The following is a 24,000-nucleotide window of genomic DNA, read 5'->3' as shown; positions in this document are numbered from 1 at the left end:
TTTTTTTTTTTTTTGGTATGTAGTTTAAAACAACCACAAAACTAGTGTAACAGATGGGCATTTTGCAGGTACAATTGTTTGTGTACATGTACAATCTAGCACTAGAACGGGTTAATTCATCTTTTCACACTGCACTAGATGCTGCTAATACATTACCTACCTCAAGCAAACCTCAAGCAAACGTCAAGCAAGCATTGGTGGTTCAGTGGTAGAATTCTCGCCTGCCACGCGGGAGGCCCGGGTTCGATTCCCGGCCAATGCAACCTTCTTTTTTACTTTATGTATACAATTACAGCCACACGCACCTGCCTTCAATCAGTAAAAAAAAAAAAAAATCTCCCCGTCGGGGAATTGAACCCCGGTCTCCCGCGTGACAGGCGGGGATACTGACCACTATACTAACGAGGAAGGCACACGCTCCCTGCCACTATGGCAACGCATTTAGTTGCAAAGCGTCTAAGTCAAAACTGCCTGCTGAGCTTAATGGTTTACGGATCGAAAACAGTATAGTACAAAACAATTAAAAAAAAAAAAAACGGGCTCGTCCGGGATTTGAACCCGGGACCTCTCGCACCCAAAGCGAGAATCATACCCCTAGACCAACGAGCCAGCTTTCGGTTTTATCCGGCGGCCGACGCATGATTCAGTCTCTGGCAGCAAAATAAGTGCAGCATGACCAGAGTCCCGTTCCGTCTGCCGGTGCGGAATGCTGCTGGCACCTCAGAGGAGGGGGGGCTTAATACTCGCCAACGCAACCTTCTTTATTTTTTGGCATTCTTATAGTGCTGCTTTTTTTTTTTTTTTTTTTTTTTTTAAATTCGCAGCACGAAAACTAGGATTCACATGTGTTTCACGTAACACTTTTTCAATTCATTCATCTGGTCACAGTGTTTTACCGCTACAGCAGGACCCGGCAATGCTTTTAATGCAATCGGCATTAAAAGCTGCCACGTCAGTGGAGAACTGCACGAGTACTCTCGCTCTCATTTCAGACAAGGGGATTTGAATTGCCTTCTAGCCGCTCTCGCTCACGCCGGGCGCCGTGGCGTGTGTCTGTAATGCCAGCTACAGGGGCAGGTTGAGGCTGGCGGATCGCTTGAGCACGGGAGCTCTGTGCTGCAACTGGCTGTGCCGATCGGGAGTCCGCACTTAGCACGGCATCGACATGGCATTTCTGGGGGAGCTCGTGAATGCCAGGTCGCCTAAGGAGGGGTGAACCGGCCCAGGTCGGGAACGGAGCAGGTCAAAACCCCCGTGTCGCACCAGTAGTGGGACTGCTCCTGTGAGCGGATGTTGCAGTGCATCCTTTGCAAAACAACGAAACCCAGCCTCCTTTTTTTTCTATTTATTTTTTGAAGTACATGCTGACTAACTGATCCATTCCAAACATATCAAAACGAAATCCCACCTAAACTACTTTCCTCATTTATAGCGACCGCTTCTCGATGAACATAGAAATGCTAGCCGCCAGTTAAAGAAGTCAGACGGCCCAAACAGGCAACAGCACACAGCTCGGAGACACGGCAAAATTACAGTGGTCTCGACAGGTACACCCAATAGAAAAACGTCTCCCATCTAACAGAACAGCTAGGTCTGCACTTCTTTGGAAACTCGGGGGACCACAACAGTGGCAGGCGCTGGCTCGTTGGTCTACGGGTATGATTCTCGCTTAGGGTGCGAGAGGTCCCGGGTTCAAATCCCGGACGAGCCCGTTTTTAATTCTTTTGTATTACACTTTTCCAATTACTATGCATTGCCGATACGCACGCTCAAATTCCATGAACAACAATATCACAGCGACCAAGGGCTGATTGCACAATGGTTAAACGAGGACTGCAGTCTTTGTTGAGTCTGCAAAGCAACTGCTTATGCATTAAACACAATTCTGACGTAACAGACTATAAAACCATTCAGCATCGAGTTTCTGTAGTTTATACAGCACTGTTTATTTTGGTAACGCATGTGCTTGTTTTTTTTTTTTTTTTTTGGTATGTAGTTTAAAACAACCACAAAACTAGTGTAACAGATGGGCATTTTGCAGGTACAATTGTTTGTGTACATGTACAATCTAGCACTAGAACGGGTTAATTCATCTTTTCACACTGCACTAGATGCTGCTAATACATTACCTACCTCAAGCAAACCTCAAGCAAACGTCAAGCAAGCATTGGTGGTTCAGTGGTAGAATTCTCGCCTGCCACGCGGGAGGCCCGGGTTCGATTCCCGGCCAATGCAACCTTCTTTTTTACTTTATGTATACAATTACAGCCACACGCACCTGCCTTCAATCAGTAAAAAAAAAAAAAAATCTCCCCGTCGGGGAATTGAACCCCGGTCTCCCGCGTGACAGGCGGGGATACTGACCACTATACTAACGAGGAAGGCACACGCTCCCTGCCACTATGGCAACGCATTTAGTTGCAAAGCGTCTAAGTCAAAACTGCCTGCTGAGCTTAATGGTTTACGGATCGAAAACAGTATAGTACAAAACAATTAAAAAAAAAAAAAACGGGCTCGTCCGGGATTTGAACCCGGGACCTCTCGCACCCAAAGCGAGAATCATACCCCTAGACCAACGAGCCAGCTTTCGGTTTTATCCGGCGGCCGACGCATGATTCAGTCTCTGGCAGCAAAATAAGTGCAGCATGACCAGAGTCCCGTTCCGTCTGCCGGTGCGGAATGCTGCTGGCACCTCAGAGGAGGGGGGGCTTAATACTCGCCAACGCAACCTTCTTTATTTTTTGGCATTCTTATAGTGCTGCTTTTTTTTTTTTTTTTTTTTTTTTTAAATTCGCAGCACGAAAACTAGGATTCACATGTGTTTCACGTAACACTTTTTCAATTCATTCATCTGGTCACAGTGTTTTACCGCTACAGCAGGACCCGGCAATGCTTTTAATGCAATCGGCATTAAAAGCTGCCACGTCAGTGGAGAACTGCACGAGTACTCTCGCTCTCATTTCAGACAAGGGGATTTGAATTGCCTTCTAGCCGCTCTCGCTCACGCCGGGCGCCGTGGCGTGTGTCTGTAATGCCAGCTACAGGGGCAGGTTGAGGCTGGCGGATCGCTTGAGCACGGGAGCTCTGTGCTGCAACTGGCTGTGCCGATCGGGAGTCCGCACTTAGCACGGCATCGACATGGCATTTCTGGGGGAGCTCGTGAATGCCAGGTCGCCTAAGGAGGGGTGAACCGGCCCAGGTCGGGAACGGAGCAGGTCAAAACCCCCGTGTCGCACCAGTAGTGGGACTGCTCCTGTGAGCGGATGTTGCAGTGCATCCTTTGCAAAACAACGAAACCCAGCCTCCTTTTTTTTCTATTTATTTTTTGAAGTACATGCTGACTAACTGATCCATTCCAAACATATCAAAACGAAATCCCACCTAAACTACTTTCCTCATTTATAGCGACCGCTTCTCGATGAACATAGAAATGCTAGCCGCCAGTTAAAGAAGTCAGACGGCCCAAACAGGCAACAGCACACAGCTCGGAGACACGGCAAAATTACAGTGGTCTCGACAGGTACACCCAATAGAAAAACGTCTCCCATCTAACAGAACAGCTAGGTCTGCACTTCTTTGGAAACTCGGGGGACCACAACAGTGGCAGGCGCTGGCTCGTTGGTCTACGGGTATGATTCTCGCTTAGGGTGCGAGAGGTCCTGGGTTCAAATCCCGGACGAGCCCGTTTTTAATTCTTTTGTATTACACTTTTCCAATTACTATGCATTGCCGATACGCACGCTCAAATTCCATGAACAACAATATCACAGCGACCAAGGGCTGATTGCACAATGGTTAAACGAGGACTGCAGTCTTTGTTGAGTCTGCAAAGCAACTGCTTATGCATTAAACACAATTCTGACGTAACAGACTATAAAACCATTCAGCATCGAGTTTCTGTAGTTTATACAGCACTGTTTATTTTGGTAACGCATGTGCTTGTTTTTTTTTTTTTTTTTTGGTATGTAGTTTAAAACAACCACAAAACTAGTGTAACAGATGGGCATTTTGCAGGTACAATTGTTTGTGTACATGTACAATCTAGCACTAGAACGGGTTAATTCATCTTTTCACACTGCACTAGATGCTGCTAATACATTACCTACCTCAAGCAAACCTCAAGCAAACGTCAAGCAAGCATTGGTGGTTCAGTGGTAGAATTCTCGCCTGCCACGCGGGAGGCCCGGGTTCGATTCCCGGCCAATGCAACCTTCTTTTTTACTTTATGTATACAATTACAGCCACACGCACCTGCCTTCAATCAGTAAAAAAAAAAAAAAATCTCCCCGTCGGGGAATTGAACCCCGGTCTCCCGCGTGACAGGCGGGGATACTGACCACTATACTAACGAGGAAGGCACAAGCTCCCTGCCACTATGGCAACGCATTTAGTTGCAAAGCGTCTAAGTCAAAACTGCCTGCTGAGCTTAATGGTTTACGGATCGAAAACAGTATAGTACAAAACAATTAAAAAAAAAAAAAACGGGCTCGTCCGGGATTTGAACCCGGGACCTCTCGCACCCAAAGCGAGAATCATACCCCTAGACCAACGAGCCAGCTTTCGGTTTTATCCGGCGGCCGACGCATGATTCAGTCTCTGGCAGCAAAATAAGTGCAGCATGACCAGAGTCCCGTTCCGTCTGCCGGTGCGGAATGCTGCTGGCACCTCAGAGGAGGGGGGGCTTAATACTCGCCAACGCAACCTTCTTTATTTTTTGGCATTCTTATAGTGCTGCTTTTTTTTTTTTTTTTTTTAAATTCGCAGCACGAAAACTAGGATTCACATGTGTTTCACGTAACACTTTTTCAATTCATTCATCTGGTCACAGTGTTTTACCGCTACAGCAGGACCCGGCAATGCTTTTAATGCAATCGGCATTAAAAGCTGCCACGTCAGTGGAGAACTGCACGAGTACTCTCGCTCTCATTTCAGACAAGGGGATTTGAATTGCCTTCTAGCCGCTCTCGCTCACGCCGGGCGCCGTGGCGTGTGTCTGTAATGCCAGCTACAGGGGCAGGTTGAGGCTGGCGGATCGCTTGAGCACTGGACCTCTGTGCTGCAACCGGCTGTGCCGATCGGGAGTCCGCACTTAGCACGGCATCGACATGGCATTTCTGGGGGAGCTCGTGAATGCCAGGTCGCCTAAGGAGGGGTGAACCGGCCCAGGTCGGGAACGGAGCAGGTCAAAACCCCCGTGTCGCACCAGTAGTGGGACTGCTCCTGTGAGCGGATGTTGCAGTGCATCCTTTGCAAAACAACGAAACCCAGCCTCCTTTTTTTTCTATTTATTTTTTGAAGTACATGCTGACTAACTGATCCATTCCAAACATATCAAAACGAAATCCCACCTAAACTACTTTCCTCATTTATAGCGACCGCTTCTCGATGAACATAGAAATGCTAGCCGCCAGTTAAAGAAGTCAGACGGCCCAAACAGGCAACAGCACACAGCTCGGAGACACGGCAAAATTACAGTGGTCTCGACAGGTACACCCAATAGAAAAACGTCTCCCATCTAACAGAACAGCTAGGTCTGCACTTCTTTGGAAACTCGGGGGACCACAACAGTGGCAGGCGCTGGCTCGTTGGTCTACGGGTATGATTCTCGCTTAGGGTGCGAGAGGTCCCGGGTTCAAATCCCGGACCAGCCCGTTTTTAATTCTTTTGTATTACACTTTTCCAATTACTATGCATTGCCGATACGCACGCTCAAATTCCATGAACAACAATATCACAGCGACCAAGGGCTGATTGCACAATGGTTAAACGAGGACTGCAGTCTTTGTTGAGTCTGCAAAGCAACTGCTTATGCATTAAACACAATTCTGACGTAACAGACTATAAAACCATTCAGCATCGAGTTTCTGTAGTTTATACAGCACTGTTTATTTTGGTAACGCATGTGCTTGTTTTTTTTTTTTTTTTTTTGGTATGTAGTTTAAAACAACCACAAAACTAGTGTAACAGATGGGCATTTTGCAGGTACAATTGTTTGTGTACATGTACAATCTAGCACTAGAACGGGTTAATTCATCTTTTCACACTGCACTAGATGCTGCTAATACATTACCTACCTCAAGCAAACCTCAAGCAAACGTCAAGCAAGCATTGGTGGTTCAGTGGTAGAATTCTCGCCTGCCACGCGGGAGGCCCGGGTTCGATTCCCGGCCAATGCAACCTTCTTTTTTACTTTATGTATACAATTACAGCCACACGCACCTGCCTTCAATCAGTAAAAAAAAAAAAAAATCTCCCCGTCGGGGAATTGAACCCCGGTCTCCCGCGTGACAGGCGGGGATACTGACCACTATACTAACGAGGAAGGCACACGCTCCCTGCCACTATGGCAACGCATTTAGTTGCAAAGCGTCTAAGTCAAAACTGCCTGCTGAGCTTAATGGTTTACGGATCGAAAACAGTATAGTACAAAACAATTAAAAAAAAAAAAAACGGGCTCGTCCGGGATTTGAACCCGGGACCTCTCGCACCCAAAGCGAGAATCATACCCCTAGACCAACGAGCCAGCTTTCGGTTTTATCCGGCGGCCGACGCATGATTCAGTCTCTGGCAGCAAAATAAGTGCAGCATGACCAGAGTCCCGTTCCGTCTGCCGGTGCGGAATGCTGCTGGCACCTCAGAGGAGGGGGGGCTTAATACTCGCCAACGCAACCTTCTTTATTTTTTGGCATTCTTATAGTGCTGCTTTTTTTTTTTTTTTTTAAATTCGCAGCACGAAAACTAGGATTCACATGTGTTTCACGTAACACTTTTTCAATTCATTCATCTGGTCACAGTGTTTTACCGCTACAGCAGGACCCGGCAATGCTTTTAATGCAATCGGCATTAAAAGCTGCCACGTCAGTGGAGAACTGCACGAGTACTCTCGCTCTCATTTCAGACAAGGGGATTTGAATTGCCTTCTAGCCGCTCTCGCTCACGCCGGGCGCCGTGGCGTGTGTCTGTAATGCCAGCTACAGGGGCAGGTTGAGGCTGGCGGATCGCTTGAGCACGGGAGCTCTGTGCTGCAACTGGCTGTGCCGATCGGGAGTCCGCACTTAGCACGGCATCGACATGGCATTTCTGGGGGAGCTCGTGAATGCCAGGTCGCCTAAGGAGGGGTGAACCGGCCCAGGTCGGGAACGGAGCAGGTCAAAACCCCCGTGTCGCACCAGTAGTGGGACTGCTCCTGTGAGCGGATGTTGCAGTGCATCCTTTGCAAAACAACGAAACCCAGCCTCCTTTTTTTTCTATTTATTTTTTGAAGTACATGCTGACTAACTGATCCATTCCAAACATATCAAAACGAAATCCCACCTAAACTACTTTCCTCATTTATAGCGACCGCTTCTCGATGAACATAGAAATGCTAGCCGCCAGTTAAAGAAGTCAGACGGCCCAAACAGGCAACAGCACACAGCTCGGAGACACGGCAAAATTACAGTGGTCTCGACAGGTACACCCAATAGAAAAACGTCTCCCATCTAACAGAACAGCTAGGTCTGCACTTCTTTGGAAACTCGGGGGACCACAACAGTGGCAGGCGCTGGCTCGTTGGTCTACGGGTATGATTCTCGCTTAGGGTGCGAGAGGTCCCGGGTTCAAATCCCGGACCAGCCCGTTTTTAATTCTTTTGTATTACACTTTTCCAATTACTATGCATTGCCGATACGCACGCTCAAATTCCATGAACAACAATATCACAGCGACCAAGGGCTGATTGCACAATGGTTAAACGAGGACTGCAGTCTTTGTTGAGTCTGCAAAGCAACTGCTTATGCATTAAACACAATTCTGACGTAACAGACTATAAAACCATTCAGCATCGAGTTTCTGTAGTTTATACAGCACTGTTTATTTTGGTAACGCATGTGCTTGTTTTTTTTTTTTTTTTTTGGTATGTAGTTTAAAACAACCACAAAACTAGTGTAACAGATGGGCATTTTGCAGGTACAATTGTTTGTGTACATGTACAATCTAGCACTAGAACGGGTTAATTCATCTTTTCACACTGCACTAGATGCTGCTAATACATTACCTACCTCAAGCAAACCTCAAGCAAACGTCAAGCAAGCATTGGTGGTTCAGTGGTAGAATTCTCGCCTGCCACGCGGGAGGCCCGGGTTCGATTCCCGGCCAATGCAACCTTCTTTTTTACTTTATGTATACAATTACAGCCACACGCACCTGCCTTCAATCAGTAAAAAAAAAAAAAAATGTCCCCGTCGGGGAATTGAACCCCGGTCTCCCGCGTGACAGGCGGGGATACTGACCACTATACTAACGAGGAAGGCACACGCTCCCTGCCACTATGGCAACGCATTTAGTTGCAAAGCGTCTAAGTCAAAACTGCCTGCTGAGCTTAATGGTTTACGGATCGAAAACAGTATAGTACAAAACAATTAAAAAAAAAAAAAACGGGCTCGTCCGGGATTTGAACACGGGACCTCTCGCACCCAAAGCGAGAATCATACCCCTAGACCAACGAGCCAGCTTTCGGTTTTATCCGGCGGCCGACGCATGATTCAGTCTCTGGCAGCAAAATAAGTGCAGCATGACCAGAGTCCCGTTCCGTCTGCCGGTGCGGAATGCTGCTGGCACCTCAGAGGAGGGGGGGCTTAATACTCGCCAACGCAACCTTCTTTATTTTTTGGCATTCTTATAGTGCTGCTTTTTTTTTTTTTTTTTTAAATTCGCAGCACGAAAACTAGGATTCACATGTGTTTCACGTAACACTTTTTCAATTCATTCATCTGGTCACAGCGTTTTACCGCTACAGCAGGACCCGGCAATGCTTTTAATGCAATCGGCATTAAAAGCTGCCACGTCAGTGGAGAACTGCACGAGTACTCTCGCTCTCATTTCAGACAAGGGGATTTGAATTGCCTTCTAGCCGCTCTCGCTCACGCCGGGCGCCGTGGCGTGTGTCTGTAATGCCAGCTACAGGGGCAGGTTGAGGCTGGCGGATCGCTTGAGCACGGGAGCTCTGTGCTGCAACTGGCTGTGCCGATCGGGAGTCCGCACTTAGCACGGCATCGACATGGCATTTCTGGGGGAGCTCGTGAATGCCAGGTCGCCTAAGGAGGGGTGAACCGGCCCAGGTCGGGAACGGAGCAGGTCAAAACCCCCGTGTCGCACCAGTAGTGGGACTGCTCCTGTGAGCGGATGTTGCAGTGCATCCTTTGCAAAACAACGAAACCCAGCCTCCTTTTTTTTCTATTTATTTTTTGAAGTACATGCTGACTAACTGATCCATTCCAAACATATCAAAACGAAATCCCACCTAAACTACTTTCCTCATTTATAGCGACCGCTTCTCGATGAACATAGAAATGCTAGCCGCCAGTTAAAGAAGTCAGACGGCCCAAACAGGCAACAGCACACAGCTCGGAGACACGGCAAAATTACAGTGGTCTCGACAGGTACACCCAATAGAAAAACGTCTCCCATCTAACAGAACAGCTAGGTCTGCACTTCTTTGGAAACTCGGGGGACCACAACAGTGGCAGGCGCTGGCTCGTTGGTCTACGGGTATGATTCTCGCTTAGGGTGCGAGAGGTCCCGGGTTCAAATCCCGGACCAGCCCGTTTTTAATTCTTTTGTATTACACTTTTCCAATTACTATGCATTGCCGATACGCACGCTCAAATTCCATGAACAACAATATCACAGCGACCAAGGGCTGATTGCACAATGGTTAAACGAGGACTGCAGTCTTTGTTGAGTCTGCAAAGCAACTGCTTATGCATTAAACACAATTCTGACGTAACAGACTATAAAACCATTCAGCATCGAGTTTCTGTAGTTTATACAGCACTGTTTATTTTGGTAACGCATGTGCTTGTTTTTTTTTTTTTTTTTTGGTATGTAGTTTAAAACAACCACAAAACTAGTGTAACAGATGGGCATTTTGCAGGTACAATTGTTTGTGTACATGTACAATCTAGCACTAGAACGGGTTAATTCATCTTTTCACACTGCACTAGATGCTGCTAATACATTACCTACCTCAAGCAAACCTCAAGCAAACGTCAAGCAAGCATTGGTGGTTCAGTGGTAGAATTCTCGCCTGCCACGCGGGAGGCCCGGGTTCGATTCCCGGCCAATGCAACCTTCTTTTTTACTTTATGTATACAATTACAGCCACACGCACCTGCCTTCAATCAGTAAAAAAAAAAAAAAATCTCCCCGTCGGGGAATTGAACCCCGGTCTCCCGCGTGACAGGCGGGGATACTGACCACTATACTAACGAGGAAGGCACACGCTCCCTGCCACTATGGCAACGCATTTAGTTGCAAAGCGTCTAAGTCAAAACTGCCTGCTGAGCTTAATGGTTTACGGATCGAAAACAGTATAGTACAAAACAATTAAAAAAAAAAAAAACGGGCTCGTCCGGGATTTGAACCCGGGACCTCTCGCACCCAAAGCGAGAATCATACCCCTAGACCAACGAGCCAGCTTTCGGTTTTATCCGGCGGCCGATGCATGATTCAGTCTCTGGCAGCAAAATAAGTGCAGCATGACCAGAGTCCCGTTCCGTCTGCCGGTGCGGAATGCTGCTGGCACCTCAGAGGAGGGGGGGCTTAATACTCGCCAACGCAACCTTCTTTATTTTTTGGCATTCTTATAGTGCTGCTTTTTTTTTTTTTTTTTTAAATTCGCAGCACGAAAACTAGGATTCACATGTGTTTCACGTAACACTTTTTCAATTCATTCATCTGGTCACAGTGTTTTACCGCTACAGCAGGACCCGGCAATGCTTTTAATGCAATCGGCATTAAAAGCTGCCACGTCAGTGGAGAACTGCACGAGTACTCTCGCTCTCATTTCAGACAAGGGGATTTGAATTGCCTTCTAGCCGCTCTCGCTCACGCCGGGCGCCGTGGCGTGTGTCTGTAATGCCAGCTACAGGGGCAGGTTGAGGCTGGCGGATCGCTTGAGCACGGGAGCTCTGTGCTGCAACTGGCTGTGCCGATCGGGAGTCCGCACTTAGCACGGCATCGACATGGCATTTCTGGGGGAGCTCGTGAATGCCAGGTCGCCTAAGGAGGGGTGAACCGGCCCAGGTCGGGAACGGAGCAGGTCAAAACCCCCGTGTCGCACCAGTAGTGGGACTGCTCCTGTGAGCGGATGTTGCAGTGCATCCTTTGCAAAACAACGAAACCCAGCCTCCTTTTTTTTCTATTTATTTTTTGAAGTACATGCTGACTAACTGATCCATTCCAAACATATCAAAACGAAATCCCACCTAAACTACTTTCCTCATTTATAGCGACCGCTTCTCGATGAACATAGAAATGCTAGCCGCCAGTTAAAGAAGTCAGACGGCCCAAACAGGCAACAGCACACAGCTCGGAGACACGGCAAAATTACAGTGGTCTCGACAGGTACACCCAATAGAAAAACGTCTCCCATCTAACAGAACAGCTAGGTCTGCACTTCTTTGGAAACTCGGGGGACCACAACAGTGGCAGGCGCTGGCTCGTTGGTCTACGGGTATGATTCTCGCTTAGGGTGCGAGAGGTCCCGGGTTCAAATCCCGGACGAGCCCGTTTTTAATTCTTTTGTATTACACTTTTCCAATTACTATGCATTGCCGATACGCACGCTCAAATTCCATGAACAACAATATCACAGCGACCAAGGGCTGATTGCACAATGGTTAAACGAGGACTGCAGTCTTTGTTGAGTCTGCAAAGCAACTGCTTATGCATTAAACACAATTCTGACGTAACAGACTATAAAACCATTCAGCATCGAGTTTCTGTAGTTTATACAGCACTGTTTATTTTGGTAACGCATGTGCTTGTTTTTTTTTTTTTTTTTTGGTATGTAGTTTAAAACAACCACAAAACTAGTGTAACAGATGGGCATTTTGCAGGTACAATTGTTTGTGTACATGTACAATCTAGCACTAGAACGGGTTAATTCATCTTTTCACACTGCACTAGATGCTGCTAATACATTACCTACCTCAAGCAAACCTCAAGCAAACGTCAAGCAAGCATTGGTGGTTCAGTGGTAGAATTCTCGCCTGCCACGCGGGAGGCCCGGGTTCGATTCCCGGCCAATGCAACCTTCTTTTTTACTTTATGTATACAATTACAGCCACACGCACCTGCCTTCAATCAGTAAAAAAAAAAAAAAATCTCCCCGTCGGGGAATTGAACCCCGGTCTCCCGCGTGACAGGCGGGGATACTGACCACTATACTAACGAGGAAGGCACACGCTCCCTGCCACTATGGCAACGCATTTAGTTGCAAAGCGTCTAAGTCAAAACTGCCTGCTGAGCTTAATGGTTTACGGATCGAAAACAGTATAGTACAAAACAATTAAAAAAAAAAAAAACGGGCTCGTCCGGGATTTGAACCCGGGACCTCTCGCACCCAAAGCGAGAATCATACCCCTAGACCAACGAGCCAGCTTTCGGTTTTATCCGGCGGCCGACGCATGATTCAGTCTCTGGCAGCAAAATAAGTGCAGCATGACCAGAGTCCCGTTCCGTCTGCCGGTGCGGAATGCTGCTGGCACCTCAGAGGAGGGGGGGCTTAATACTCGCCAACGCAACCTTCTTTATTTTTTGGCATTCTTATAGTGCTGCTTTTTTTTTTTTTTTTTAAATTCGCAGCACGAAAACTAGGATTCACATGTGTTTCACGTAACACTTTTTCAATTCATTCATCTGGTCACAGTGTTTTACCGCTACAGCAGGACCCGGCAATGCTTTTAATGCAATCGGCATTAAAAGCTGCCACGTCAGTGGAGAACTGCACGAGTACTCTCGCTCTCATTTCAGACAAGGGGATTTGAATTGCCTTCTAGCCGCTCTCGCTCACGCCGGGCGCCGTGGCGTGTGTCTGTAATGCCAGCTACAGGGGCAGGTTGAGGCTGGCGGATCGCTTGAGCACGGGAGCTCTGTGCTGCAACTGGCTGTGCCGATCGGGAGTCCGCACTTAGCACGGCATCGACATGGCATTTCTGGGGGAGCTCGTGAATGCCAGGTCGCCTAAGGAGGGGTGAACCGGCCCAGGTCGGGAACGGAGCAGGTCAAAACCCCCGTGTCGCACCAGTAGTGGGACTGCTCCTGTGAGCGGATGTTGCAGTGCATCCTTTGCAAAACAACGAAACCCAGCCTCCTTTTTTTTCTATTTATTTTTTGAAGTACATGCTGACTAACTGATCCATTCCAAACATATCAAAACGAAATCCCACCTAAACTACTTTCCTCATTTATAGCGACCGCTTCTCGATGAACATAGAAATGCTAGCCGCCAGTTAAAGAAGTCAGACGGCCCAAACAGGCAACAGCACACAGCTCGGAGACACGGCAAAATTACAGTGGTCTCGACAGGTACACCCAATAGAAAAACGTCTCCCATCTAACAGAACAGCTAGGTCTGCACTTCTTTGGAAACTCGGGGGACCACAACAGTGGCAGGCGCTGGCTCGTTGGTCTACGGGTATGATTCTCGCTTAGGGTGCGAGAGGTCCCGGGTTCAAATCCCGGACCAGCCCGTTTTTAATTCTTTTGTATTACACTTTTCCAATTACTATGCATTGCCGATACGCACGCTCAAATTCCATGAACAACAATATCACAGCGACCAAGGGCTGATTGCACAATGGTTAAACGAGGACTGCAGTCTTTGTTGAGTCTGCAAAGCAACTGCTTATGCATTAAACACAATTCTGACGTAACAGACTATAAAACCATTCAGCATCGAGTTTCTGTAGTTTATACAGCACTGTTTATTTTGGTAACGCATGTGCTTGTTTTTTTTGTTTTTTTTTGGTATGTAGTTTAAAACAACCACAAAACTAGTGTAACAGATGGGCATTTTGCAGGTACAATTGTTTGTGTACATGTACAATCTAGCACTAGAACGGGTTAATTCATCTTTTCACACTGCACTAGATGCTGCTAATACATTACCTACCTCAAGCAAACCTCAAGCAAACGTCAAGCAAGCATTGGTGGTTCAGTGGTAGAATTCTCGCCTGCCACGCGGGAGGCCCGGGTTCGATTCCCGGCCAATGCAACCTTCTTTTTTACTTTATGTATACAATTACAGCCACACGCACCTGCCTTCAATCAGTAAAAAAAAAAAAAAATCTCCCCGTCGGGGAATTGAACCCCGGTCTCCCGCGTGACAGGCGGGGATACTGACCACTATACTAACGAGGAAGGCACACGCTCCCTGCCACTATGGCAACGCATTTAGTTGCAAAGCGTCTAAGTCAAAACTGCCTGCTGAGCTTAATGGTTTACGGATCGAAAACAGTATAGTACAAAACAATTAAAAAAAAAAAAAAGGGCTCGTCCGGGATTTGAACCCGGGACCTCTCGCACCCAAAGCGAGAATCATACCCCTAGACCAACGAGCCAGCTTTCGGTTTTATCCGGCGGCCGACGCATGATTCAGTCTCTGGCAGCAAAATAAGTGCAGCATGACCAGAGTCCCGTTCCGTCTGCCGGTGCGGAATGCTGCTGGCACCTCAGAGGAGGGGGGGCTTAATACTCGCCAACGCAACCTTCTTTATTTTTTGGCATTCTTATAGTGCTGCTTTTTTTTTTTTTTTTTTAAATTCGCAGCACGAAAACTAGGATTCACATGTGTTTCACGTAACACTTTTTCAATTCATTCATCTGGTCACAGTGTTTTACCGCTACAGCAGGACCCGGCAATGCTTTTAATGCAATCGGCATTAAAAGCTGCCACGTCAGTGGAGAACTGCACGAGTACTCTCGCTCTCATTTCAGACAAGGGGATTTGAATTGCCTTCTAGCCGCTCTCGCTCACGCCGGGCGCCGTGGCGTGTGTCTGTAATGCCAGCTACAGGGGCAGGTTGAGGCTGGCGGATCGCTTGAGCACGGGAGCTCTGTGCTGCAACTGGCTGTGCCGATCGGGAGTCCGCACTTAGCACGGCATCGACATGGCATTTCTGGGGGAGCTCGTGAATGCCAGGTCGCCTAAGGAGGGGTGAACCGGCCCAGGTCGGGAACGGAGCAGGTCAAAACCCCCGTGTCGCACCAGTAGTGGGACTGCTCCTGTGAGCGGATGTTGCAGTGCATCCTTTGCAAAACAACGAAACCCAGCCTCCTTTTTTTTCTATTTATTTTTTGAAGTACATGCTGACTAACTGATCCATTCCAAACATATCAAAACGAAATCCCACCTAAACTACTTTCCTCATTTATAGCGACCGCTTCTCGATGAACATAGAAATGCTAGCCGCCAGTTAAAGAAGTCAGACGGCCCAAACAGGCAACAGCACACAGCTCGGAGACACGGCAAAATTACAGTGGTCTCGACAGGTACACCCAATAGAAAAACGTCTCCCATCTAACAGAACAGCTAGGTCTGCACTTCTTTGGAAACTCGGGGGACCACAACAGTGGCAGGCGCTGGCTCGTTGGTCTACGGGTATGATTCTCGCTTAGGGTGCGAGAGGTCCCGGGTTCAAATCCCGGACCAGCCCGTTTTTAATTCTTTTGTATTACACTTTTCCAATTACTATGCATTGCCGATACGCACGCTCAAATTCCATGAACAACAATATCACAGCGACCAAGGGCTGATTGCACAATGGTTAAACGAGGACTGCAGTCTTTGTTGAGTCTGCAAAGCAACTGCTTATGCATTAAACACAATTCTGACGTAACAGACTATAAAACCATTCAGCATCGAGTTTCTGTAGTTTATACAGCACTGTTTATTTTGGTAACGCATGTGCTTGTTTTTTTTTTTTTTTTTTTGGTATGTAGTTTAAAACAACCACAAAACTAGTGTAACAGATGGGCATTTTGCAGGTACAATTGTTTGTGTACATGTACAATCTAGCACTAGAACGGGTTAATTCATCTTTTCACACTGCACTAGATGCTGCTAATACATTACCTACCTCAAGCAAACCTCAAGCAAACGTCAAGCAAGCATTGGTGGTTCAGTGGTAGAATTCTCGCCTGCCACGCGGGAGGCCCGGGTTCGATTCCCGGCCAATGCAACCTTCTTTTTTACTTTATGTATACAATTACAGCCACACGCACCTGCCTTCAATCAGTAAAAAAAAAAAAAAATCTCCCCGTCGGGGAATTGAACCCCGGTCTCCCGCGTGACAGGCGGGGATACTGACCACTATACTAACGAGGAAGGCACACGCTCCCTGCCACTATGGCAACGCATTTAGTTGCAAAGCGTCTAAGTCAAAACTGCCTGCTGAGCTTAATGGTTTACAGATCGAAAACAGTATAGTACAAAACAATTAAAAAAAAAAAAAACGGGCTCGTCCGGGATTTGAACCCGGGACCTCTCGCACCCAAAGCGAGAATCATACCCCTAGACCAACGAGCCAGCTTTCGGTTTTATCCGGCGGCCGACGCATGATTCAGTCTCTGGCAGCAAAATAAGTGCAGCATGACCAGAGTCCCGTTCCGTCTGCCGGTGCGGAATGCTGCTGGCACCTCAGAGGAGGGGGGGCTTAATACTCGCCAACGCAACCTTCTTTATTTTTTGGCATTCTTATAGTGCTGCTTTTTTTTTTTTTTTTTTAAATTCGCAGCACGAAAACTAGGATTCACATGTGTTTCACGTAACACTTTTTCAATTCATTCATCTGGTCACAGTGTTTTACCGCTACAGCAGGACCCGGCAATGCTTTTAATGCAATCGGCATTAAAAGCTGCCACGTCAGTGGAGAACTGCACGAGTACTCTCGCTCTCATTTCAGACAAGGGGATTTGAATTGCCTTCTAGCCGCTCTCGCTCACGCCGGGCGCCGTGGCGTGTGTCTGTAATGCCAGCTACAGGGGCAGGTTGAGGCTGGCGGATCGCTTGAGCACGGGAGCTCTGTGCTGCAACTGGCTGTGCCGATCGGGAGTCCGCACTTAGCACGGCATCGACATGGCATTTCTGGGGGAGCTCGTGAATGCCAGGTCGCCTAAGGAGGGGTGAACCGGCCCAGGTCGGGAACGGAGCAGGTCAAAACCCCCGTGTCGCACCAGTAGTGGGACTGCTCCTGTGAGCGGATGTTGCAGTGCATCCTTTGCAAAACAACGAAACCCAGCCTCCTTTTTTTTCTATTTATTTTTTGAAGTACATGCTGACTAACTGATCCATTCCAAACATATCAAAACGAAATCCCACCTAAACTACTTTCCTCATTTATAGCGACCGCTTCTCGATGAACATAGAAATGCTAGCCGCCAGTTAAAGAAGTCAGACGGCCCAAACAGGCAACAGCACACAGCTCGGAGACACGGCAAAATTACAGTGGTCTCGACAGGTACACCCAATAGAAAAACGTCTCCCATCTAACAGAACAGCTAGGTCTGCACTTCTTTGGAAACTCGGGGGACCACAACAGTGGCAGGCGCTGGCTCGTTGGTCTACGGGTATGATTCTCGCTTAGGGTGCGAGAGGTCCCGGGTTCAAATCCCGGACGAGCCCGTTTTTAATTCTTTTGTATTACACTTTTCCAATTACTATGCATTGCCGATACGCACGCTCAAATTCCATGAACAACAATATCACAGCGACCAAGGGCTGATTGCACAATGGTTAAACGAGGACTGCAGTCTTTGTTGAGTCTGCAAAGCAACTGCTTATGCATTAAACACAATTCTGACGTAACAGACTATAAAACCATTCAGCATCGAGTTTCTGTAGTTTATACAGCACTGTTTATTTTGGTAACGCATGTGCTTGTTTTTTTTTTTTTTTTTTGGTATGTAGTTTAAAACAACCACAAAACTAGTGTAACAGATGGGCATTTTGCAGGTACAATTGTTTGTGTACATGTACAATCTAGCACTAGAACGGGTTAATTCATCTTTTCACACTGCACTAGATGCTGCTAATACATTACCTACCTCAAGCAAACCTCAAGCAAACGTCAAGCAAGCATTGGTGGTTCAGTGGTAGAATTCTCGCCTGCCACGCGGGAGGCCCGGGTTCGATTCCCGGCCAATGCAACCTTCTTTTTTACTTTATGTATACAATTACAGCCACACGCACCTGCCTTCAATCAGTAAAAAAAAAAAAAAATCTCCCCGTCGGGGAATTGAACCCCGGTCTCCCGCGTGACAGGCGGGGATACTGACCACTATACTAACGAGGAAGGCACACGCTCCCTGCCACTATGGCAACGCATTTAGTTGCAAAGCGTCTAAGTCAAAACTGCCTGCTGAGCTTAATGGTTTACGGATCGAAAACAGTATAGTACAAAACAATTAAAAAAAAAAAAAACGGGCTCGTCCGGGATTTGAACCCGGGACCTCTCGCACCCAAAGCGAGAATCATACCCCTAGACCAACGAGCCAGCTTTCGGTTTTATCCGGCGGCCGACGCATGATTCAGTCTCTGGCAGCAAAATAAGTGCAGCATGACCAGAGTCCCGTTCCGTCTGCCGGTGCGGAATGCTGCTGGCACCTCAGAGGAGGGGGGGCTTAATACTCGCCAACGCAACCTTCTTTATTTTTTGGCATTCTTATAGTGCTGCTTTTTTTTTTTTTTTTTTAAATTCGCAGCACGAAAACTAGGATTCACATGTGTTTCACGTAACACTTTTTCAATTCATTCATCTGGTCACAGTGTTTTACCGCTACAGCAGGACCCGGCAATGCTTTTAATGCAATCGGCATTAAAAGCTGCCACGTCAGTGGAGAACTGCACGAGTACTCTCGCTCTCATTTCAGACAAGGGGATTTGAATTGCCTTCTAGCCGCTCTCGCTCACGCCGGGCGCCGTGGCGTGTGTCTGTAATGCCAGCTACAGGGGCAGGTTGAGGCTGGCGGATCGCTTGAGCACGGGAGCTCTGTGCTGCAACTGGCTGTGCCGATCGGGAGTCCGCACTTAGCACGGCATCGACATGGCATTTCTGGGGGAGCTCGTGAATGCCAGGTCGCCTAAGGAGGGGTGAACCGGCCCAGGTCGGGAACGGAGCAGGTCAAAACCCCCGTGTCGCACCAGTAGTGGGACTGCTCCTGTGAGCGGATGTTGCAGTGCATCCTTTGCAAAACAACGAAACCCAGCCTCCTTTTTTTTCTATTTATTTTTTGAAGTACATGCTGACTAACTGATCCATTCCAAACATATCAAAACGAAATCCCACCTAAACTACTTTCCTCATTTATAGCGACCGCTTCTCGATGAACATAGAAATGCTAGCCGCCAGTTAAAGAAGTCAGACGGCCCAAACAGGCAACAGCACACAGCTCGGAGACACGGCAAAATTACAGTGGTCTCGACAGGTACACCCAATAGAAAAACGTCTCCCATCTAACAGAACAGCTAGGTCTGCACTTCTTTGGAAACTCGGGGGACCACAACAGTGGCAGGCGCTGGCTCGTTGGTCTACGGGTATGATTCTCGCTTAGGGTGCGAGAGGTCCCGGGTTCAAATCCCGGACGAGCCCGTTTTTAATTCTTTTGTATTACACTTTTCCAATTACTATGCATTGCCGATACGCACGCTCAAATTCCATGAACAACAATATCACAGCGACCAAGGGCTGATTGCACAATGGTTAAACGAGGACTGCAGTCTTTGTTGAGTCTGCAAAGCAACTGCTTATGCATTAAACACAATTCTGACGTAACAGACTATAAAACCATTCAGCATCGAGTTTCTGTAGTTTATACAGCACTGTTTATTTTGGTAACGCATGTGCTTGTTTTTTTTTTTTTTTTTTGGTATGTAGTTTAAAACAACCACAAAACTAGTGTAACAGATGGGCATTTTGCAGGTACAATTGTTTGTGTACATGTACAATCTAGCACTAGAACGGGTTAATTCATCTTTTCACACTGCACTAGATGCTGCTAATACATTACCTACCTCAAGCAAACCTCAAGCAAACGTCAAGCAAGCATTGGTGGTTCAGTGGTAGAATTCTCGCCTGCCACGCGGGAGGCCCGGGTTCGATTCCCGGCCAATGCAACCTTCTTTTTTACTTTATGTATACAATTACAGCCACACGCACCTGCCTTCAATCAGTAAAAAAAAAAAAAAATCTCCCCGTCGGGGAATTGAACCCCGGTCTCCCGCGTGACAGGCGGGGATACTGACCACTATACTAACGAGGAAGGCACACGCTCCCTGCCACTATGGCAACGCATTTAGTTGCAAAGCGTCTAAGTCAAAACTGCCTGCTGAGCTTAATGGTTTACGGATCGAAAACAGTATAGTACAAAACAATTAAAAAAAAAAAAAACGGGCTCGTCCGGGATTTGAACCCGGGACCTCTCGCACCCAAAGCGAGAATCATACCCCTAGACCAACGAGCCAGCTTTCGGTTTTATCCGGCGGCCGACGCATGATTCAGTCTCTGGCAGCAAAATAAGTGCAGCATGACCAGAGTCCCGTTCCGTCTGCCGGTGCGGAATGCTGCTGGCACCTCAGAGGAGGGGGGGCTTAATACTCGCCAACGCAACCTTCTTTATTTTTTGGCATTCTTATAGTGCTGCTTTTTTTTTTTTTTTTTTAAATTCGCAGCACGAAAACTAGGATTCACATGTGTTTCACGTAACACTTTTTCAATTCATTCATCTGGTCACAGTGTTTTACCGCTACAGCAGGACCCGGCAATGCTTTTAATGCAATCGGCATTAAAAGCTGCCACGTCAGTGGAGAACTGCACGAGTACTCTCGCTCTCATTTCAGACAAGGGGATTTGAATTGCCTTCTAGCCGCTCTCGCTCACGCCGGGCGCCGTGGCGTGTGTCTGTAATGCCAGCTACAGGGGCAGGTTGAGGCTGGCGGATCGCTTGAGCACGGGAGCTCTGTGCTGCAACTGGCTGTGCCGATCGGGAGTCCGCACTTAGCACGGCATCGACATGGCATTTCTGGGGGAGCTCGTGAATGCCAGGTCGCCTAAGGAGGGGTGAACCGGCCCAGGTCGGGAACGGAGCAGGTCAAAACCCCCGTGTCGCACCAGTAGTGGGACTGCTCCTGTGAGCGGATGTTGCAGTGCATCCTTTGCAAAACAACGAAACCCAGCCTCCTTTTTTTTCTATTTATTTTTTGAAGTACATGCTGACTAACTGATCCATTCCAAACATATCAAAACGAAATCCCACCTAAACTACTTTCCTCATTTATAGCGACCGCTTCTCGATGAACATAGAAATGCTAGCCGCCAGTTAAAGAAGTCAGACGGCCCAAACAGGCAACAGCACACAGCTCGGAGACACGGCAAAATTACAGTGGTCTCGACAGGTACACCCAATAGAAAAACGTCTCCCATCTAACAGAACAGCTAGGTCTGCACTTCTTTGGAAACTCGGGGGACCACAACAGTGGCAGGCGCTGGCTCGTTGGTCTAGGGGTATGATTCTCGCTTAGGGTGCGAGAGGTCCCGGGTTCAAATCCCGGACGAGCCCGTTTTTAATTCTTTTGTATTACACTTTTCCAATTACTATGCATTGCCGATACGCACGCTCAAATTCCATGAACAACAATATCACAGCGACCAAGGGCTGATTGCACAATGGTTAAACGAGGACTGCAGTCTTTGTTGAGTCTGCAAAGCAACTGCTTATGCATTAAACACAATTCTGACGTAACAGACTATAAAACCATTCAGCATCGAGTTTCTGTAGTTTATACAGCACTGTTTATTTTGGTAACGCATGTGCTTGTTTTTTTTTTTTTTTTTTTGGTATGTAGTTTAAAACAACCACAAAACTAGTGTAACAGATGGGCATTTTGCAGGTACAATTGTTTGTGTACATGTACAATCTAGCACTAGAACGGGTTAATTCATCTTTTCACACTGCACTAGATGCTGCTAATACATTACCTACCTCAAGCAAACCTCAAGCAAACGTCAAGCAAGCATTGGTGGTTCAGTGGTAGAATTCTCGCCTGCCACGCGGGAGGCCCGGGTTCGATTCCCGGCCAATGCAACCTTCTTTTTTACTTTATGTATACAATTACAGCCACACGCACCTGCCTTCAATCAGTAAAAAAAATAAAAAATCTCCCCGTCGGGGAATTGAACCCCGGTCTCCCGCGTGACAGGCGGGGATACTGACCACTATACTAACGAGGAAGGCACACGCTCCCTGCCACTATGGCAACGCATTTAGTTGCAAAGCGTCTAAGTCAAAACTGCCTGCTGAGCTTAATGGTTTACGGATCGAAAACAGTATAGTACAAAACAATTAAAAAAAAAAAAAAACGGGCTCGTCCGGGATTTGAACCCGGGACCTCTCGCACCCAAAGCGAGAATCATACCCCTAGACCAACGAGCCAGCTTTCGGTTTTATCCGGCGGCCGACGCATGATTCAGTCTCTGGCAGCAAAATAAGTGCAGCATGACCAGAGTCCCGTTCCGTCTGCCGGTGCGGAATGCTGCTGGCACCTCAGAGGAGGGGGGGCTTAATACTCGCCAACGCAACCTTCTTTATTTTTTGGCATTCTTATAGTGCTGCTTTTTTTTTTTTTTTTTTTAAATTCGCAGCACGAAAACTAGGATTCACATGTGTTTCACGTAACACTTTTTCAATTCATTCATCTGGTCACAGTGTTTTACCGCTACAGCAGGACCCGGCAATGCTTTTAATGCAATCGGCATTAAAAGCTGCCACGTCAGTGGAGAACTGCACGAGTACTCTCGCTCTCATTTCAGACAAGGGGATTTGAATTGCCTTCTAGCCGCTCTCGCTCACGCCGGGCGCCGTGGCGTGTGTCTGTAATGCCAGCTACAGGGGCAGGTTGAGGCTGGCGGATCGCTTGAGCACGGGAGCTCTGTGCTGCAACTGGCTGTGCCGATCGGGAGTCCGCACTTAGCACGGCATCGACATGGCATTTCTGGGGGAGCTCGTGAATGCCAGGTCGCCTAAGGAGGGGTGAACCGGCCCAGGTCGGGAACGGAGCAGGTCAAAACCCCCGTGTCGCACCAGTAGTGGGACTGCTCCTGTGAGCGGATGTTGCAGTGCATCCTTTGCAAAACAACGAAACCCAGCCTCCTTTTTTTCTATTTATTTTTTGAAGTACATGCTGACTAACTGATCCATTCCAAACATATCAAAACGAAATCCCACCTAAACTACTTTCCTCATTTATAGCGACCGCTTCTCGATGAACATAGAAATGCTAGCCGCCAGTTAAAGAAGTCAGACGGCCCAAACAGGCAACAGCACACAGCTCGGAGACACGGCAAAATTACAGTGGTCTCGACAGGTACACCCAATAGAAAAACGTCTCCCATCTAACAGAACAGCTAGGTCTGCACTTCTTTGGAAACTCGGGGGACCACAACAGTGGCAGGCGCTGGCTCGTTGGTCTACGGGTATGATTCTCGCTTAGGGTGCGAGAGGTCCCGGGTTCAAATCCCGGACGAGCCCGTTTTTAATTCTTTTGTATTACACTTTTCCAATTACTATGCATTGCCGATACGCACGCTCAAATTCCATGAACAACAATATCACAGCGACCAAGGGCTGATTGCACAATGGTTAAACGAGGACTGCAGTCTTTGTTGAGTCTGCAAAGCAACTGCTTATGCATTAAACACAATTCTGACGTAACAGACTATAAAACCATTCAGCATCGAGTTTCTGTAGTTTATACAGCACTGTTTATTTTGGTAACGCATGTGCTTGTTTTTTTTTTTTTTTTTTGGTATGTAGTTTAAAACAACCACAAAACTAGTGTAACAGATGGGCATTTTGCAGGTACAATTGTTTGTGTACATGTACAATCTAGCACTAGAACGGGTTAATTCATCTTTTCACACTGCACTAGATGCTGCTAATACATTACCTACCTCAAGCAAACCTCAAGCAAACGTCAAGCAAGCATTGGTGGTTCAGTGGTAGAATTCTCGCCTGCCACGCGGGAGGCCCGGGTTCGATTCCCGGCCAATGCAACCTTCTTTTTTACTTTATGTATACAATTACAGCCACACGCACCTGCCTTCAATCAGTAAAAAAAAAAAAAAAATCTCCCCGTCGGGGAATTGAACCCCGGTCTCCCGCGTGACAGGCGGGGATACTGAC

At 47.4% G+C, this 24,000-nt stretch overlaps 45 non-coding genes across 45 annotated transcripts in view; 20 read left to right on the top strand and 25 right to left on the bottom strand.

Moving 5' to 3' along the window:
- The first annotated feature begins 191 nt into the window (after positions 1-191).
- Positions 192-262, top strand: trnag-gcc (transfer RNA glycine (anticodon GCC)). The gene has a single exon. It is a non-coding gene; the product is annotated as a tRNA-Gly (tRNA).
- Positions 263-336: 74 nt separating this feature from the next.
- trnad-guc (transfer RNA aspartic acid (anticodon GUC)) lies at positions 337-408 on the bottom strand. The gene has a single exon. It is a non-coding gene; the product is annotated as a tRNA-Asp (tRNA).
- A 129-nt stretch (positions 409-537) lies between these two features.
- Positions 538-609, bottom strand: trnap-ugg (transfer RNA proline (anticodon UGG)). Its single transcript has one exon. It is a non-coding gene; the product is annotated as a tRNA-Pro (tRNA).
- Positions 610-1,639: 1,030 nt separating this feature from the next.
- Positions 1,640-1,711, top strand: trnap-agg (transfer RNA proline (anticodon AGG)). The gene has a single exon. It is a non-coding gene; the product is annotated as a tRNA-Pro (tRNA).
- Positions 1,712-2,164: 453 nt separating this feature from the next.
- On the top strand, positions 2,165-2,235 carry trnag-gcc (transfer RNA glycine (anticodon GCC)). The gene has a single exon. It is a non-coding gene; the product is annotated as a tRNA-Gly (tRNA).
- A 74-nt stretch (positions 2,236-2,309) lies between these two features.
- On the bottom strand, positions 2,310-2,381 carry trnad-guc (transfer RNA aspartic acid (anticodon GUC)). Its single transcript has one exon. It is a non-coding gene; the product is annotated as a tRNA-Asp (tRNA).
- A 129-nt stretch (positions 2,382-2,510) lies between these two features.
- On the bottom strand, positions 2,511-2,582 carry trnap-ugg (transfer RNA proline (anticodon UGG)). The gene has a single exon. It is a non-coding gene; the product is annotated as a tRNA-Pro (tRNA).
- A 1,030-nt stretch (positions 2,583-3,612) lies between these two features.
- Positions 3,613-3,684, top strand: trnap-agg (transfer RNA proline (anticodon AGG)). The gene has a single exon. It is a non-coding gene; the product is annotated as a tRNA-Pro (tRNA).
- Positions 3,685-4,137: 453 nt separating this feature from the next.
- Positions 4,138-4,208, top strand: trnag-gcc (transfer RNA glycine (anticodon GCC)). Its single transcript has one exon. It is a non-coding gene; the product is annotated as a tRNA-Gly (tRNA).
- Positions 4,209-4,282: 74 nt separating this feature from the next.
- Positions 4,283-4,354, bottom strand: trnad-guc (transfer RNA aspartic acid (anticodon GUC)). The gene has a single exon. It is a non-coding gene; the product is annotated as a tRNA-Asp (tRNA).
- A 129-nt stretch (positions 4,355-4,483) lies between these two features.
- trnap-ugg (transfer RNA proline (anticodon UGG)) lies at positions 4,484-4,555 on the bottom strand. Its single transcript has one exon. It is a non-coding gene; the product is annotated as a tRNA-Pro (tRNA).
- Positions 4,556-6,105: 1,550 nt separating this feature from the next.
- On the top strand, positions 6,106-6,176 carry trnag-gcc (transfer RNA glycine (anticodon GCC)). The gene has a single exon. It is a non-coding gene; the product is annotated as a tRNA-Gly (tRNA).
- A 74-nt stretch (positions 6,177-6,250) lies between these two features.
- Positions 6,251-6,322, bottom strand: trnad-guc (transfer RNA aspartic acid (anticodon GUC)). Its single transcript has one exon. It is a non-coding gene; the product is annotated as a tRNA-Asp (tRNA).
- Positions 6,323-6,451: 129 nt separating this feature from the next.
- On the bottom strand, positions 6,452-6,523 carry trnap-ugg (transfer RNA proline (anticodon UGG)). The gene has a single exon. It is a non-coding gene; the product is annotated as a tRNA-Pro (tRNA).
- Positions 6,524-8,070: 1,547 nt separating this feature from the next.
- On the top strand, positions 8,071-8,141 carry trnag-gcc (transfer RNA glycine (anticodon GCC)). Its single transcript has one exon. It is a non-coding gene; the product is annotated as a tRNA-Gly (tRNA).
- Positions 8,142-8,215: 74 nt separating this feature from the next.
- On the bottom strand, positions 8,216-8,287 carry trnad-guc (transfer RNA aspartic acid (anticodon GUC)). Its single transcript has one exon. It is a non-coding gene; the product is annotated as a tRNA-Asp (tRNA).
- A 129-nt stretch (positions 8,288-8,416) lies between these two features.
- Positions 8,417-8,488, bottom strand: trnap-ugg (transfer RNA proline (anticodon UGG)). The gene has a single exon. It is a non-coding gene; the product is annotated as a tRNA-Pro (tRNA).
- Positions 8,489-10,036: 1,548 nt separating this feature from the next.
- trnag-gcc (transfer RNA glycine (anticodon GCC)) lies at positions 10,037-10,107 on the top strand. The gene has a single exon. It is a non-coding gene; the product is annotated as a tRNA-Gly (tRNA).
- Positions 10,108-10,181: 74 nt separating this feature from the next.
- trnad-guc (transfer RNA aspartic acid (anticodon GUC)) lies at positions 10,182-10,253 on the bottom strand. Its single transcript has one exon. It is a non-coding gene; the product is annotated as a tRNA-Asp (tRNA).
- A 129-nt stretch (positions 10,254-10,382) lies between these two features.
- On the bottom strand, positions 10,383-10,454 carry trnap-ugg (transfer RNA proline (anticodon UGG)). The gene has a single exon. It is a non-coding gene; the product is annotated as a tRNA-Pro (tRNA).
- Positions 10,455-11,477: 1,023 nt separating this feature from the next.
- trnap-agg (transfer RNA proline (anticodon AGG)) lies at positions 11,478-11,549 on the top strand. Its single transcript has one exon. It is a non-coding gene; the product is annotated as a tRNA-Pro (tRNA).
- A 453-nt stretch (positions 11,550-12,002) lies between these two features.
- Positions 12,003-12,073, top strand: trnag-gcc (transfer RNA glycine (anticodon GCC)). Its single transcript has one exon. It is a non-coding gene; the product is annotated as a tRNA-Gly (tRNA).
- Positions 12,074-12,147: 74 nt separating this feature from the next.
- Positions 12,148-12,219, bottom strand: trnad-guc (transfer RNA aspartic acid (anticodon GUC)). Its single transcript has one exon. It is a non-coding gene; the product is annotated as a tRNA-Asp (tRNA).
- Positions 12,220-12,348: 129 nt separating this feature from the next.
- Positions 12,349-12,420, bottom strand: trnap-ugg (transfer RNA proline (anticodon UGG)). The gene has a single exon. It is a non-coding gene; the product is annotated as a tRNA-Pro (tRNA).
- A 1,547-nt stretch (positions 12,421-13,967) lies between these two features.
- On the top strand, positions 13,968-14,038 carry trnag-gcc (transfer RNA glycine (anticodon GCC)). The gene has a single exon. It is a non-coding gene; the product is annotated as a tRNA-Gly (tRNA).
- A 74-nt stretch (positions 14,039-14,112) lies between these two features.
- trnad-guc (transfer RNA aspartic acid (anticodon GUC)) lies at positions 14,113-14,184 on the bottom strand. The gene has a single exon. It is a non-coding gene; the product is annotated as a tRNA-Asp (tRNA).
- A 128-nt stretch (positions 14,185-14,312) lies between these two features.
- On the bottom strand, positions 14,313-14,384 carry trnap-ugg (transfer RNA proline (anticodon UGG)). The gene has a single exon. It is a non-coding gene; the product is annotated as a tRNA-Pro (tRNA).
- A 1,549-nt stretch (positions 14,385-15,933) lies between these two features.
- On the top strand, positions 15,934-16,004 carry trnag-gcc (transfer RNA glycine (anticodon GCC)). Its single transcript has one exon. It is a non-coding gene; the product is annotated as a tRNA-Gly (tRNA).
- Positions 16,005-16,078: 74 nt separating this feature from the next.
- trnad-guc (transfer RNA aspartic acid (anticodon GUC)) lies at positions 16,079-16,150 on the bottom strand. Its single transcript has one exon. It is a non-coding gene; the product is annotated as a tRNA-Asp (tRNA).
- A 129-nt stretch (positions 16,151-16,279) lies between these two features.
- trnap-ugg (transfer RNA proline (anticodon UGG)) lies at positions 16,280-16,351 on the bottom strand. Its single transcript has one exon. It is a non-coding gene; the product is annotated as a tRNA-Pro (tRNA).
- A 1,023-nt stretch (positions 16,352-17,374) lies between these two features.
- trnap-agg (transfer RNA proline (anticodon AGG)) lies at positions 17,375-17,446 on the top strand. Its single transcript has one exon. It is a non-coding gene; the product is annotated as a tRNA-Pro (tRNA).
- A 453-nt stretch (positions 17,447-17,899) lies between these two features.
- trnag-gcc (transfer RNA glycine (anticodon GCC)) lies at positions 17,900-17,970 on the top strand. Its single transcript has one exon. It is a non-coding gene; the product is annotated as a tRNA-Gly (tRNA).
- A 74-nt stretch (positions 17,971-18,044) lies between these two features.
- On the bottom strand, positions 18,045-18,116 carry trnad-guc (transfer RNA aspartic acid (anticodon GUC)). Its single transcript has one exon. It is a non-coding gene; the product is annotated as a tRNA-Asp (tRNA).
- A 129-nt stretch (positions 18,117-18,245) lies between these two features.
- On the bottom strand, positions 18,246-18,317 carry trnap-ugg (transfer RNA proline (anticodon UGG)). The gene has a single exon. It is a non-coding gene; the product is annotated as a tRNA-Pro (tRNA).
- A 1,023-nt stretch (positions 18,318-19,340) lies between these two features.
- On the top strand, positions 19,341-19,412 carry trnap-agg (transfer RNA proline (anticodon AGG)). The gene has a single exon. It is a non-coding gene; the product is annotated as a tRNA-Pro (tRNA).
- A 453-nt stretch (positions 19,413-19,865) lies between these two features.
- Positions 19,866-19,936, top strand: trnag-gcc (transfer RNA glycine (anticodon GCC)). The gene has a single exon. It is a non-coding gene; the product is annotated as a tRNA-Gly (tRNA).
- Positions 19,937-20,010: 74 nt separating this feature from the next.
- On the bottom strand, positions 20,011-20,082 carry trnad-guc (transfer RNA aspartic acid (anticodon GUC)). The gene has a single exon. It is a non-coding gene; the product is annotated as a tRNA-Asp (tRNA).
- Positions 20,083-20,211: 129 nt separating this feature from the next.
- Positions 20,212-20,283, bottom strand: trnap-ugg (transfer RNA proline (anticodon UGG)). Its single transcript has one exon. It is a non-coding gene; the product is annotated as a tRNA-Pro (tRNA).
- A 1,023-nt stretch (positions 20,284-21,306) lies between these two features.
- Positions 21,307-21,378, top strand: trnap-agg (transfer RNA proline (anticodon AGG)). The gene has a single exon. It is a non-coding gene; the product is annotated as a tRNA-Pro (tRNA).
- Positions 21,379-21,832: 454 nt separating this feature from the next.
- trnag-gcc (transfer RNA glycine (anticodon GCC)) lies at positions 21,833-21,903 on the top strand. Its single transcript has one exon. It is a non-coding gene; the product is annotated as a tRNA-Gly (tRNA).
- A 74-nt stretch (positions 21,904-21,977) lies between these two features.
- trnad-guc (transfer RNA aspartic acid (anticodon GUC)) lies at positions 21,978-22,049 on the bottom strand. The gene has a single exon. It is a non-coding gene; the product is annotated as a tRNA-Asp (tRNA).
- A 130-nt stretch (positions 22,050-22,179) lies between these two features.
- trnap-ugg (transfer RNA proline (anticodon UGG)) lies at positions 22,180-22,251 on the bottom strand. The gene has a single exon. It is a non-coding gene; the product is annotated as a tRNA-Pro (tRNA).
- Positions 22,252-23,274: 1,023 nt separating this feature from the next.
- trnap-agg (transfer RNA proline (anticodon AGG)) lies at positions 23,275-23,346 on the top strand. The gene has a single exon. It is a non-coding gene; the product is annotated as a tRNA-Pro (tRNA).
- A 453-nt stretch (positions 23,347-23,799) lies between these two features.
- On the top strand, positions 23,800-23,870 carry trnag-gcc (transfer RNA glycine (anticodon GCC)). The gene has a single exon. It is a non-coding gene; the product is annotated as a tRNA-Gly (tRNA).
- Positions 23,871-23,945: 75 nt separating this feature from the next.
- Positions 23,946-24,000, bottom strand: part of trnad-guc (transfer RNA aspartic acid (anticodon GUC)) — a 72-nt gene continuing 17 nt past the window's right edge. Inside the window, exon 1 of the tRNA in view lies at positions 23,946-24,000. This exon is cut by the window's right edge and continues 17 nt beyond it. This is a non-coding gene — a tRNA (tRNA-Asp).

This window comes from Acipenser ruthenus, chromosome 55, assembly GCF_902713425.1.
Source record: "Acipenser ruthenus chromosome 55, fAciRut3.2 maternal haplotype, whole genome shotgun sequence".
Lineage (NCBI taxonomy): Eukaryota > Metazoa > Chordata > Actinopteri > Acipenseriformes > Acipenseridae > Acipenser > Acipenser ruthenus.
This window is presented reverse-complemented; position numbering and strand designations above follow the sequence as displayed.